The sequence below is a fragment of the Somniosus microcephalus genome, chromosome 16 (assembly GCF_052327205.1).
Source record: "Somniosus microcephalus isolate GS21.2 chromosome 16, FLI_Smic_1.0, whole genome shotgun sequence".
Classification (NCBI taxonomy): Eukaryota; Metazoa; Chordata; class Chondrichthyes; order Squaliformes; family Somniosidae; genus Somniosus; species Somniosus microcephalus.
Window position 1 is genome coordinate 11,494,357 of NC_141002.1, and position 10,057 is coordinate 11,504,413.

The window sequence follows — 10,057 nt, forward strand, 5'->3', positions numbered from 1 at the left end:
AGGGACTATACGTAGGTCTTTACTTCATGCCCACAGGCGGGAACTGAGGGGAGATCAGTACCCACAGTACTATTTATACCCCATGGCCAGGAGTGGTACTGCGTATCACTACGCCCTACAAGTAGTGCAGTCCTGTCCATAGGTTCAAAGTAGCACACATATTACATACACAACATTCCTCCCTTCTTAGCTTTACAGTCATCTCCCCATTTAACATAACGTAATAACCTATATACATATATAACTTCAGGTTTACATAACAGAATAACATAGATACATAGATAACTTCATGTCAAAACAGATCACAGATTCAGTCTCTGCGGAAAACAGTTCACAGATTCAATCTCTGTGGTGTAGTCGGTTCATGTTGCTGGAGTGACTCATTCAATAGTCCTTCCATGGATTTAACAGTTTGAACTTCCGAACTGAATTGGCTCCGTTCGGAGGGACCACGTGTGTGATCTGGTAGAGGTAATAATGGTTCAGATGGGTCATCTTCTGTTTCGACTTTTCCTTTTCTGCTTCTTGGAGACTCTCTGGGCTCCACTGTCAGCTGCCAGCTGCATGCGCAGTTCCTCCTTCTCTTCCTCCTTTTTCCGTAGTAGAGCCACCTTCTCCCGATGTTCCATAGACTTTCGGTGCTCCTCCATGATTTCTGTATGGTGGGAGTCGAAGTTACAAGTTGGGCAGGACAGGACATAGTAATATTCGGTGTCGTCCTGATCTAGGCCAGCGAGAGGGTCTTCTATTTCCTCCATACCCAGCTGGGCGTTAGCCAGCTTTTGTTCCAAGTCCAGACATCTTTCCTGAAGAGACTTCTTCATGCGTACCTCTTCATCCAGCTTTTTCTGGGCTTTCAGCAAGTCGTTTACTAATGACCTCATTTGAGATTTTACTACTTCAACTTCTTTTGGAGATTGATTGATCTGACTATTCAATCCCTCTACCGGAGCAGCTGTTTCAGCGGTCTGTTGTTCTACGTTGACGTGAGTCAGCGTACTTTTGGCATCCAAGGGCTGCTCTGTTGCAGTCATCTCAGTCTGTGTTGCCACCTCAGCTCTTCCAATAACCTTTGAGAGCTCCGAACCCCTTTCGTTTGAATATTGAAGTTCGTGTTCAAGTTTTTGCCATTTCAGAGTCCTGTCCTTCAGCATATGCAGGAGTTGGCTGACCGTTAACTCCTCTGACATCAGACGTTTTGTGTGCTCCTGCTCCATTTTCTCCATCAGCTGCTTCTGTTGTCTTTCCAGATTCTCCAACTCTATATCAAAGAACTCTTTCGTTGCATTCAACTCTTGCTCAAAACGGCGAAGCATTTGTTCTAATTGCTGTTGTAGTTTGAAATGGAGTTGAGTTCGAGCCCGGTGTCCCTCAGAAATGGGCACATCAGTAGACTTGCCAGACTCAGAATCCACAGTTAAACTATGTTGTTGTTGCTCAGTGGAATTCTGTGCTGAAACTTTGTCTTTTGCACCTGAGTTGGGCTTACCATCATCCGTTCCAGAGTCTGGGCCAACTATCTTCACCGAGTTCTCACTCGTTATTGTTTGTAGGAAATGCCAGTTCATATTCATTTTCCTAATCCACTCCCGTCCTAGTAGTGGAGGACCTCCTTCAGATATCACATATAAGTCCATTATTTGACTGTCTTCGCCCTTGTGGACCACTGCAACCTCTATTTTCCCGATGGGGTACACTCTTTGCCCCGTGTATGTTTTCAATATAATCCCCGTATCCTGTAGGGGAATATGTTGGAATAACTTTCCGTAATCTTTCTTATTTATGACCGTCAATGCCGATCCAGTGTCCAATTCCAGTTTTACTTGGACTCCTTCTATCTGAAGAGTGACCCAAATTGTCTGGAGGTCTGCACCCTTACCAGCGTTGAGTACTCTTAAGCTAGCCAGTTCATTACAGCTTAAGCTAGCCAGTTCATTACTGCTAGCGTCTGAATCGGACTCCTGTTCGGTCACCTTGTGTACCTTTGCGTATTTTCCTTGCGGTGACTTCTTGTTGCTGGTCTTCTTCCCTGACCTGCATACTCTAGCTATATGTCCAAGCCTACCACAAGTTCTACATTCTTGGTTTTTAAACCAACACTGGTTCTGATCATGCGTTGTCTTTCCACAACGATAACATTTGCCAGAACTCACACCCAATTTGTGTGCACTGAGCTCCGGTGACCGTAGCTGCATTACTGCCGTGCCTCTCGCTGCGGCTTCGTGTGCTGCTGCCATAGTGACCGCCTTCTCAAGCGTCAGCTCATTCTCCTCGAGCAGTCGCTTTTGTGTATCCTGTTTAAATAAACCACACACAAATTGGTCTCGTAGTGCATCTGTCAGTCCCGTTCCAAACTGGCAATATTTCGCTAATTTACGCAATTCCAGCAAATATTCAGCATTGCTTTCATGCTGTAGCTGCCTTCTGTCATAAAATTTAAATCGTTCTGCTAGCATCAGCGGCGTGGGGTTTAGATGATCTTTCAGGACAGTAACAATCTCATCGAACGTCTTATCCGCCGGTTCATCTGGTGATAACAGGTGTTTCAATTGCCCGTATGTCTTCGCACCCATTAAATTTAATAATGTTAGAGCTTTATCTTGGTCACGAATTTTATTGGCCTTACAATAATTTTTTACTCTTTCAACATATATGGCCCAATCTTCGAGGTCACTATCAAAGGTGCTAATATTCCCGTGTTTAGGCATTGTAGATTTGCAATTTCTCAGATTTTATTTTCTTTACTTGTTATCAAAGATGGCGGCTTCCCGCTCTTGCCGTCGTCCTCCGCCCACAAAATGGCGGTTTTCCCGCGCTTGGCGGTCTTCACCCGTCCCCGACGCCGTCTCCCTTCAGCCCCCGAGTGCAGCCCTTATCTTCGCCGCGATCGCCCGAGTGCGGCCCTTATCTTTGGTCCCGATCGCTGGCCCGCGCTGCGCCTCGCACTTGAAGCGGCTCCCGGCCTCTGGCTCACCCGCTCGCGCGGCTCTTGCTCGCTCCCTCCCGGGCTCTGGCTTACCCGCTCGCGCGTTTCACCGCGGCTCTTATCAGGGATTGCGATCGCCCTTATCAGCGGATGCGATCGATGGCCCGGCTGCGCCTCGCACTTGAAAGCGGCCCGGCCCTTATTAGTGCTTGCGATCGATGGCCCGGCTGTGCCCCTCACTTCAAAGCGGCCCGGCCCTTATCTGCCGATCGCTATCGCCCTGTACCTCTCTCTTCCCCAGTCCTGTCTTCTACTCCGGTTCACAAGCTGATGGAGGCTTCAGGGTCCTAATGCCTGTCGCTTCCAGTGGGGTGGTGAGTGGTGAGGTTTGAAACCTCTCTTCAACCGCCGTGGAATAACTGCTGCAGGGTAAGAACCTGACTCGTCGCCAGTGTTAAGTCTGTGAATTATTTAGTTAATTAAGACACAGACTAATGAGTAACAATAAAAACAGGTCTTTACTGGTTGGAGGTAGGGACTATACGTAGGTCTTTACTTCATGCCCACATGCGGGAACTGAGGGGAGATCAGTACCCACAGTACTATTTATACCCCATGGCCAGGAGTGGTACTGCGTATCACTACACCCTACAAGTAGTGCAGTCCTGTCCATAGGTTCAAAGTAGCACACATATTACATACACAACATTATCCATACCAATGTTCGTACTATCATCCATTCCCATTCTTTGTATTGCCTGATATATTCTTCGCTATCTGTAAAGGGTATCTGTTCTGGTGTAGCCATTGCTAAGCTGATGAAGGGTCATAGATTTTCAACTGCGTCCAGTGCTTCCATCGTCCCATGCCCTTCATATCAATGCAAGCACACGTATCCCCACTAATTAGAATTTGGTATGGCCCTGACCACTTTGGTGCAAATCCAGGTTTCTCAGGTAGATTTTTAACCATTACCTTAGTCCCCGCCGGAGGAATGTACGGGAGCGCAGTTAACTCCAAATCTTTGTCCTTTTCCTCCTGCCGATCCCAAGTTTGTTGCCTCATTTCTTTCAACTGGTCACTTAATTCCAATACGTATCTACGGATTTTGTCCTTGAGGGGGCCTACCTCTTCCCCACCAGTTATTATTCCATGGGGAAGCCGCATTGCCCTTCCCGTCATTAATTTGTACGGGGAAAAGCCCGTCGTTTGATTCGGGATTGCCCGCAACTTCATTAATACGGCTGGCAACACATCTATCCATTGCTGTTGCCGTTCTCCTAGGGCCTTGGCTAGGGCTGTTTTTAAAGTTCGATTCATTCGTTCCACCATCCCGGAACTTTGGGGATGATCGGGGATGTGGAATTTTTGTTTTATTCCCATCCATTCACATATCTTTTTCACTACAGCTCCTGTAAAATGTGTCCCTTGGTCGGAATCGATCTGTACTGGCACTCCCCATCTGGGAATTACTTCTTCTGCCATGATTTTAGCTACAGTGGTGGCTGTACAATCCCGAGTCGCAAACGCCTCAACCCATCTGGTGAATTGATCTATGATTACCAAACAATATTTTCATCCCCTGGAAGTGGGAAGTGGACCCGTGAAGTCTATCTTTATATTTTCCCATGGCCCCCGTGGTCGGGGTTGGTGGGCTAATCGTATCTTTATCGGGTTATACTGTGCACACCTCAGGCACCATTGACAGTACTTTGCCACGTCCTTTCCCAAACCCGGCCACCACCATTCTTTACTTAATAACTCAATCATTGCTCCCCTTCCTGTGTGGGTATCCCCGTGGTGCAATTCCAGGAGTATCGTCAGATACATGTCGGAGCCAACACCTTTCCATCCTTTCGCCAGATTCCCCCGGAATCTGGCCTGCCCCCTGCCCGATGCCACTCTTGTCTTTCTCCTTCAGAGACATCTTTGTGCAACTCACTGATGTCTATGTGTTCTACCTGGACGCTTGACACTCTCTCCTCAACTAGTTCTTGTTCAAGGGCTTGTCTTGCTGCTAAATCTGCAGCCTGATTCCCTTTTTGCTCTGGGCTTTCCACCTTCTGGTGTGCCTTTATTTTTACCACGGCTGCTTGTAAGGGAGCCTCTGCGGCTTCCAAGAGAGCCTTTATCCGTTCCTCATGTTTGATGGAATCCCCCCCAGCTGTCAGAAACCCCCTTCTCCCCCAAGTGGTCATATAATCGTGTACTACTCCGAAGGCGTATCTACTATCTGTATATATATTGGCTGTTTTCCCCTTTGCCAATTCCAACGCCTTTGTTAAAGCTACTATCTCCGCTACCTGCGCCGATAACCCACCATCGAGTCGTCCTGACGCCTCGGTTTTCAACTGCCCATTGACCATCGCCCATCCTGTACGTAGGGGCCCCCTCAATGTACTTTCTAGACCCATCAACGAACAAGGTGACTTGTGCTCCTTCCAACGGTTCATCTCGTATTTTTCCTTCCCCTACTTCCTCGTCTACGTCAGCGCATCTATGGGGGTCACCTGCCCCCAACATACCTTCCGTCGGGTTTTCCCCTGTATCGCGGACAATCAAAACTGACTTGTCTCGGGGAATCAGGACTGCCTCCCAACGCGCTCTGCGCATGTTGGACACTGACCGTAATTTGTTATTGTTTAACATTTCTACCAAAGTGTGCTTAGTGTGTAAAATAATATCCCTGGTCATCACAGTTGCTTCACTCAATTTTACTGCCCAGGCCGCACAATCCAGTACCGCCACACACCGTGATAGTCCTGCCACAACTAGTGACTGTTGCACAGAATAATACGCTACTGGGCGTCTTCTGTCCCCATGTTGCTGGGTCACCACTGCTGCATAGAATCCTCCCTCATTCTCACAGTGGAGATGGAAGGGTTTCTCCACATCGGGTAATCCCAGCCTGGGGGCCGCCATTAAGGCTTGTTTCAAATCCCCATATGCGCTCTCCTGCTCAGGTCCCCAGTCAACCCCGGCATTACCGGGGTTCCCTCCTTTTACCAGTCTCTGAATTGGCTCTGCTATTGCTGCAAAGTTTGGGATGAAATTCCTGCTGTAATTAAACAACCCCAAGACCTTCCTGACTCCTCTTACTGTTACTGGCCTTGACATGTCCTGTATGGCTCTCTTACGGTCTTCGGGCATAGATCTGTCCCCTTGGGACAGCTGTTGCCCCAAATATGCTATTGTGCTCTGTGCAATCTGTGCTTTCTTTGGGTTTGCCTTAAAACCACCTTCCGCTAGTGCCTGTAAAATTACGATCAGGGCTGCGGCATGACCCTCTTCGTCCTCTGACGCTATCAACAGATCGTCCACGTATTGGAGTACTGTGCTCCGGTACGGAGTGAGGTCGATCGGCTCCAATAAAGAACTCATCACCCGGTGAAATGTTGCCGGACTGTTGTGGAACCCCTGAGGCAATCGGGTCCAAGTATACTGTTTATCCCCGATTGTAAAAGCACATTTTTCCTGCGATTCTGGGTCCAAGGGTAAGGACCAGAAACCGTTTGCTATGTCCAGAACTGTAAATACCTTATGTTCTGGGCTCAGTCCGTTGAGAATCGTGGCGAGACTAGCCACTATTGGGTGCAGTTTTGGAGTTACCTTATTTAGTTCCTTGTAGTCAATAGTTAATCTAAATGACCCATCCGGTTTCGTGACGGGCCACACTGGGGAATTAGTAGTACTTTCTGTAACCCTAACTATTCCTTTGTCTTCCAGATCACGTACTATCTTAACTATTGCTGTCTGAGCCTCTGACTTAATTGGATACTGTTTGTGGTTTGTGACTTGGGCCAGGTACTACTATAGGGGGCGTTTTTGCCAAACCCGTGTCTTGTTTTGATTCTGCCCATACTGCCTTTACTGCTTCACATATTACCTTATATGGCTGTTTCACCTGGTTCCAATCTTGGGTCAATACCCCGGCACTCCCTACCTTTGCCAAATGGGACAAGGGTTTGGTTGTTTTTGCCTTATTCCCATCCGGCAGAGGCCAAATTATCTTACTCTGTCCGGGATCCACTAGTAAGTTAAACTCTCTTAGTAAATCAATGCCCATTATTGTTCCTTCGTTATTGGGACATACATAAAATTGTACCGGTAGTAACTTCCCGGCTATTTCCAATGTTTGCACTTCACTTCGATATGCTGGGATCTTGGTTCCTCCCAGACCTATTATATACATTTTGTGTTTAGTGACGGGTAATGGTAGATTCGTGAGAGACACTGTCGCTCCGGTATCTATTAACATATCACACTGTTGGCCCCCTAACAATGCTGGTACATAGACCTGGTTCTCATCTGCCTCCTTCCTAACGGGGGCCGCTGCCCGTCATTTGGTTCCCTGCGCTTTTAGGAAGTCGAGCAACTGTTGGTAATCCCCTGGGGTACTTGGGGTAGTTGTGTTCACTTGGGTCTCCCGTTTTGTCCAACATTGGATGGTGGTATGGCCCAATTTTCCGCAGTTATTACAACTGAGGAGGTTCTGTTTTGGGCCCCTACATTCTTTAGCTATATGTCCCATTTTCCCGCAGTTAAAACAGACCCCTTTCTTCCTTTGTGGTGCCTGTCCTGACTGGGTGCCAGCAGCGCCTACCTGTTCCTGTTTTATCTGTCTTTCATGCGGCTGGTCATCCTTACCATCTATCTGGCAAGCCCATCTTATGGCTGTGTCATACGTCTCGGCCACCACCACACCCATTTTCAATATTTTCTGATGTTCTGCGGATAACCCGTCTTTAAACATTTTTATAAACACGGCATCATCCCACAGGGGATTATCTTGTCCTGATGACTCTTGATACTGATACCACAGCCGTTCTCCATAGGTGTTTGCGTTCTCACCTTTCTTTTGCCTTATTTGCATGATCAATCCCCAGTTGGCTGTTGCTGCTCCCATTACAAGTTGTACTGTATTCTTAAAGTTATTCCTAACTGTGTTTCAATTGGCTTCAGTTTCGATAATTTGGGGTCTCCAATCCCCACTTTTATATAAGTCAGCTACTTGTTCCCACTTATCTCTGGGGCATTTAGCCCGTACCAACTGATGTATATCTCTCTTGTGCATGTCATGGGTCTCGTAGAGTTTCTGTAATTTCTGCCAGAACTGGACATTCCGGGTCCTCGCCTTCATCTCTCCTAAATCTTGATTAATCATTTGTTTCTCAGCAGGCGTGAAAGCCTTGTACGTCAAAGGGTTTTGGGCATTCTGTGTGCGCCTAAGTGGTGCCGCCTTGACGGTCTTAATGTCGTCCTCACTTTCTAAGTCCTCTAGTGCTGCAGTGACTTCCGCCTTGTTGTAAGGTGGGGGCCTTTCCTCAACCCCCCTTCCTGCGGCTCATAGTCCCGCATTTATTTCATTCCAAAGTCCTGACCTGTCCATCCTATATCCATCTTTCCATTGTGTTCCATTTTTCAGGAACTCATTTTCCTGTTCCAATGCTTCTATCCTTTCTCTATGCCTCATCAATTCGCTATTCTTTTGTATCATTGCTACCAATTGATTTACCAAAATGACTCCCACCTTTTTGCCTCTTTTTTGTTTCTGTTTATCTCACCACTCCCTCTGAGTGGCTGGCGTCTGAAACGGGTCCCACCCGTCCTCCCGCATCTTGTCTACCATACCCTTCCGGTCATCTGCATAGAACCTCGAGAGAGAGACCCAGGGGGTCCCCACTCTATTTCTTTCCCCGATGCCATAACTAGTCCAACTTCAGACTTACCTTCGGCTGAGTTCCTCTATTCGGGCTGGTCTGCGACTCCTGAAACAATTCCTGGTTAGACAATTTTGGCGTTTGTATCTCAATTCGGACCTACTCTTACCCTTTCTCCTACGTTCTCTTCCTTCTCACACAGTCAGACACATATATAGTCCTCGACCTCACGATCCTAGGATACTTTTGAGTCTCTCAACCTACTTAATCCTGGCCATCACGTGGGGCCCAATTGCTCTCTTAATTCCGGCTCAGGCTAGGATCGATGAGACAGGTATCCTCCTTGTCCGTGTCGATCAGTCAAGTACCATTCATTCCTTCACGACTTTTATCGCAACACAGTGTTCCCTATTTCATATAATTCACACCATACAACTGTGTTCTCCTACCTCTTGCAGACTTTTACTTGATTCATGATGCTACGGCACTGTTCCTCCGCCTCCCCAGATGACTCAATTTCTGGAGGTCAAAATTTGACTTCTCGTCCGGGTTCACTGGTGCGGGCGGTCTTTCAGTTCCGGAGCATCCTGCCGAATACGCCAATTTGTTGGTGAAAAATAGATTCACTCGAGTCTGTCTTAAAGTAAAAGTACACAGTTTATTAACAGAACGTTCTGGGAGAAGAACCAGAGACCCCGCGGTCTAGTGATAAGCTTCTCACCGTTACAGTGATATCGAAACTTCTTTTATACAGGCAAAACACTACACACAAATGTGTTCACCCAATCATGTTCCCCCAGCAGCAAGGTATTGAAACTTTACACAAATGTGTTCATCCAATTATGTTCCCCCAGCAACAATTCTCTTGTCCTCATCCAATCATGTTCCCCCAGCAACAAGGTATTGAAATGTCTTTTATACATTATAGCAAAATATTACATACAGGTGTCTTCAACCAATCACGCTCCCCCAGCAACAACTCCCCTGTCCTCACAGGAATGATATGGAACCTTCTAGAACTTTGGGTGGTTTTTTAATAGTTAATTACAAAATGGGCAGTTTTGCAGCTACCAATTACTGTAACTCATCAATACACACAATTTTGATTCATCTACTTTGCATTATAGAATAGTAGAATTACATTAATACATCCAAAGGGCTTCCAGCAAATAGTTTGCAGAAGGCTGCACCACTGAATAATTGTGAAATATTTAGTGTTTCCCACATTTAATAACTGTTCAACAATAATGTCAAGCACACTGGTTTTAATGGGAGCAGACACAAACAGTTAATTCCTGCCCCGTCTTAAGCTGAGTTTGTTTTGTCTTGTGCCATTGTTTCTTATTTACAAGTTCACTTCTTACAATACATTCTTTAACTCTTTATGTTGCTGCTTTAAGCTATATAATTTTCACCCTAACAAAGGTCAATCACCATAGCCCCAGGACATCGCTGCAGGAGTTCCTCAGGG